The sequence below is a fragment of the Lycorma delicatula genome, chromosome 1 (genome assembly GCF_047948215.1).
Source record: "Lycorma delicatula isolate Av1 chromosome 1, ASM4794821v1, whole genome shotgun sequence".
Taxonomy (NCBI): Eukaryota; Metazoa; Arthropoda; class Insecta; order Hemiptera; family Fulgoridae; genus Lycorma; species Lycorma delicatula.
Genome location: NC_134455.1, coordinates 197,356,749 through 197,361,834, shown reverse-complemented (window position 1 = coordinate 197,361,834; position 5,086 = coordinate 197,356,749).

Sequence of the window (5,086 nt, the reverse complement as noted above, 5' to 3'; positions counted from 1 at the left end):
TTGGTGTTTTATTTCAAAAAGATTATAAATATATATTTGTTTGTTTGTCATACAGAAACTGTTTGCAAGAGAAGTTAAACTAATGTTGGATTTAGAATTCCTTCTTGCTGCTTAAATCTGTTAGCAGTAAATGCCACTTAAAAACAAAAAGCTTACACATAATTATTAAGCTACTCTTAGCTTTCACACTCTCTGTGTGTGTGAATGTATGTGTGTGTTTGCTCAAACTTAAAATCTGTTTTCTGTGTATGTTAATCTTTAAAAATAAATGTAAAGATTAACTCACTTTTTAAATAAATATCTTAGTATATACTTGCACAAAATCTTTTTGGAGCTTTTTTGTGCTTCTTTTCTATTAGCATTTTTTTATCATTCCAATTTCAAGTTAGAAATCTCCGTTAGTATGTGTTTTTATAGTTTTATCTGAGCTATGTAGTGTTTTTGTCTGATTAATTTTTATCTTAGTTAAATCAGTTTGTATTGTTACAATCATAATATTCACAAAACATTTATTGAAAATTACAACACTGGATGGATTTTACAAAATTACATTGTGCACTCAGATTACATTCAACCAGAAACTAAAAGAATACATTCAAGCATTCAAAAACAGAAAGGTTTGCTACAAATGTATAGAAATAATAAAATATTTTATATAACCTTCAAAAAAACTCTGTTGTAGAATGTATTTTCCTTCAAATATTTTTTGATATTTTTAAAAATAGTTTTTCTCTTCTCTATTAGCTTAATATTATTAGGGATGCTGTCAAATAGTATAACACTATTGTCAGTTTTTACTAACTGAGGTTAATTAGGAGGTCTGAATGTAAAAATTATTTAATGATCTGTTAAAATAGACACAATTTGCAGTGACTGACCATTGAGATATTTTATCTCAAAAATCATTTATGAATATATTTACTTACGAATTGATTTTGATATCGTGTGCAAGTTGTTACATGAGAGATTTAACTGTAAATTATTATTCCTAAAAAACTTTAAATGGCTTAGTTACAGTTACAAAGGAATTAATTTCCAATGAGCTTTCCAAAATTCCAAATGTAATATCTTTAGTAAACACAATATTCCTCCTCCAAATAGAGTTTTTGTATTTATTTTTGTATATATAATAAAAAGATAAAACAGTCCCAACACAAAACAGTCTGTGGATTTTTATTGTGAGAACTTAATACTTAAATTTAAAACCATGTAAACAGTGAAGATTCATTTTTGGTTGCTTGATTCTAGATTCCAACCACAGACTTCTTTTTTTTATTGTTAAAACTTCTGCCTGACAATTAAAACTGCATAACTGATGGACGTTCTTATGCTGGCCCTTTGATTCTAGATTCAGTTAAAGAAAAGTATTTTCTGTAACAACACAGTTCCACATGTTCTCCAGTGATAAATTTGTCAATTCAGTGATTCTCAACCACTGTGCTGCATTTAATTTTAATATTTTTGAAAAGTTTTAATTTTTCAAATTAATATGCTATGAAAGATGTAGATGTTGACAAAGCCGTACAATTTGAACGTGTTGCATATGGAAAGAGGCCACCAATTGTTGATATGCATACTAGTTTGTTTTTTCTAAATATACCTAGTTCTCATTCTGTGCTTGTTCTGTTTAAATATCAATGTTTTTTCAACCTTGCCTTTTTGAATTTAATATGATTTAAGATATGTATACCTATTCATATTTTTCATTCTCGTTTCAGATTTAATATTTATATATTTTTATTTTTTAATATTTTAAAATGGACAAATTTATAACTAAAAAATGGCAACAAAGAAAATACAATAAAAAAAACAGTAAATCCAGAAGACATAAGTAAACCTTGTACAAATAATAAAAAGTATAAATGTAATCGTCAGTACACAGAAGATTATTTGAACTTTGGGTTCACATGGACCGGAGAAGAAATTCAACCTATTCCTCTTGGTGTCATATGCAAAAAAAACATTATCAATCAGTTCAATGGTATCAAGTAAATTAAAACATTATTAATATTAAACATCCAAATCTTATATCAAAAGACAAAAATTATTATCAACATTAACAAACAAGTAAGCCAAATTTTTTAAAAGAAATTTAAGTGTTTCAGAAAAGGCTCAGATTGCTTCTTATGAATTGTTTGAATTGATTGCTTTAAAGTGAAACCTTATAATATTGTTGAGGAAATTATTTTACCTGCTTGTCAAAAAATTTTTAATACCATGCTAGGCGATTGAATAAAAGTCAATGTTTCTAAAATACCTATTTCCAATAATATATTTTGGCAATACTGCCAAAATACTTATAAATAAAGCTTTTTTTTGTTGTAAATTGATGAATATAAAGATTTTGTGTTGTCAAATTATCTAATTATACCACAGGACAAAATATTTTTTGTGCAATAAATTCATATTTTGAGCAAATAGGTATTTTGTCGAATTTCTGTGTTGGAATTTGCACTGATGGCTCTCTGTGTTTGACTGGTTCTATAAAAGAATTTGTAATGATTATAAAAGAGCAGAATCCAAATATTCTATTTATCCATTGTTTTTTACTTTGAGAAGCCCTATGACAAACGATTTACCAGATGATTTGAGAGTTATTATTAATCAAACGATTAATATGGTTAACCTTATAAAGACGAGACCATTAAAAAGTCTTCTTTGCACACAGTTGTGCCAATCTATGGAATCTAAGCATGAATCATTATGTTGCATATGAGGTTAAATGCCTATCCAAAGGAAAGTTAATGTTTTTAATAGTCTCAATACAAGTATGCAGGGACTGAATGAAAATATTCTAAATTCAACTATAAATTATTAGGATTCCAAAAAAAGTATTATTGTGGAAAATTAAAGCCGAAAAGGGTAATTTAGATAAATTTTAAAAGGTCCCAAAACATTCCTGTGACAAGATAGAATCAACAGTAGTTGACCATTTGACATTATCAGGAAAACAAATGGAACAATATTTTCAAATTTTAGAGAAATGTGGTTGATGCTCTCTTCTGGTGAAGGATGGACTGTGTGTGCCCAGTTGTTTAAAAGGGTGCTATAGCAGAAACTAATAGAGGAGGACTGCGATACAGACAACGGAGATGTTGGTTGAGGACAGCGATGGGTGCCAGCCTTCGAGGACTGGTGGTGGACGTGCCTAGTGATTGTCATCACCAGTGGCTCCTGCGGGAAGCATTCCTACTGTTTGAGATCGGTATAGCTGTAGTGTAAATTCAGAGCTATAAATATCATAAATATTATTGATTGTAAACATCAATTGAATGTGTCGTGTAAATCCTCTATAGGATTGGAAACAGGAGCATAGAGCTTGCCAGTACTGCGATGATGTGGATATGGTGAAGTGCGCCTTCTTTGTGTGCCCCAGAGAGAGGCAGGAGATACCAGGTGGCAATTGAAATGGGAGGGAGTCATGCAGTTGTTCTCTCCTGGTGAGGGATGGACTGTGTGTGCCTGGTATTTTATAAGGGTGCTACAGCAGAAACTAATAGAGGAGGACGGCGATGGGTGCCAATTTTGGGAGCGGGTGGCAGGGGTGCCTTGGTATTGTCACCAACAGCAATGGCTCTCGCAAGACGTGTTCCTGTTGTCTTGAGGCCAGCATAGCTATCATGTATATATTCTGAGCTGTATATATTATTAATTGTAAATAATGTGTTATGTAAATATTGATAGGAATGAGAAGTGTGCCTGTGACATGGATGGTGCTGATGTTATGCCTTTATGTCAATTCCAGCATCACCCTGCATGAGGGAGTGGGTTTTTAGTGGGTCCCACTGTACAGGCAGTGAACCTAGACACCTAGTATGTGCGGGCTGCTGGACGTTTGGTTCAGGCAAATTTTCCTACTTCCTACGGAAAACAAAAAAAAAGTTAAAGTACTTCATCTGAAGATCCCAGGTTCGAATCCCGGTCATAACATTTTCACATGCTACAAAAACTGTCATTCATCTCATCCTCTGAAGCAATACCTAATGGTTGTCCTGGAGGTTAAAAAAAAAACCTGGCATTATAAATACACTATAGGTGTTGTAGTGCCGAATTAGGAAGGTGTGAGAGCATATTGAGACAAATGTTGTCAGGTCCAGGAGAGATTTCGTGTGAGTTTTTAAGTGCATGTGACAACTCATTGAATAAAAATGGAATGTTTAATTCACCGATCGAATCACCAGCTTTAATGATAGTACTTCCATCTGTAATTTGTACCTCTGAAATTCAGTACTGTATGATGAGGTAAGGGAAACTGAATGGAAACAATCTGCCAAAATACTTGCCACTGTAGATGATGTAAGGAATTGCCCTTCATGAGCAAGTCCGAGAATGGATTGTTTTCATGTTTCGCAGATTGCTTGGATCTTTTTCCATACAGTAGACGTGGGAGTAGTGTGTGGTGTCCACGTAATTCCTCCATGACTTCCTCTTAGCATCTAAGAATACCTGATGACATACGGCTCTAGCCTTACGGTACAAATCTAGGTGATCATTTGTAGGCCTATGGTTAAATTTGCGCAGTGATTGTTGTCGATTGCTAATAGCGTTTTAGCAGTCAGCATTCTACCAAGGAATGGAAAGACTTCTTGGGTTTCCCATTGTTTGCGGGATATATTTATTAGCATCGTTAAGTATCAGAGACATAAATGAGGTAAATTCGTCAAGGGCATCTTCACCATCATCATACTGAGATAGGAAGGCTTTATAACCGTTTCAATCTGCCTTTTCAACAGTTCATCTACATGGTCTTTTATTCACCTTGCCGTTGACACCAAAAGCTATAATAATTGGCATGTGGTCAATGCCATGAAGGTTGTCACAAGCAGACCAATTAAAACGAGGGAGTAAATTTGGTGAGTATAAGGAGAAGTTGATGTTTTACAGTGTACCAGAAGATGAAGACCTAAATGTGTATGACCCATCATTCAGTAGACAAAGATCCAAGTCTTGTCTCACTCTGTTTTATCATATTTCCTCGAGAGAAGCAGAAAGATGAACCCCAGAAAATATGGTGGGCATTAAAGTCTCCTACTGTTAACAGCGATGGGATTTGCGTGAGGAAAATTGATAGTTGTACAGCATTGAA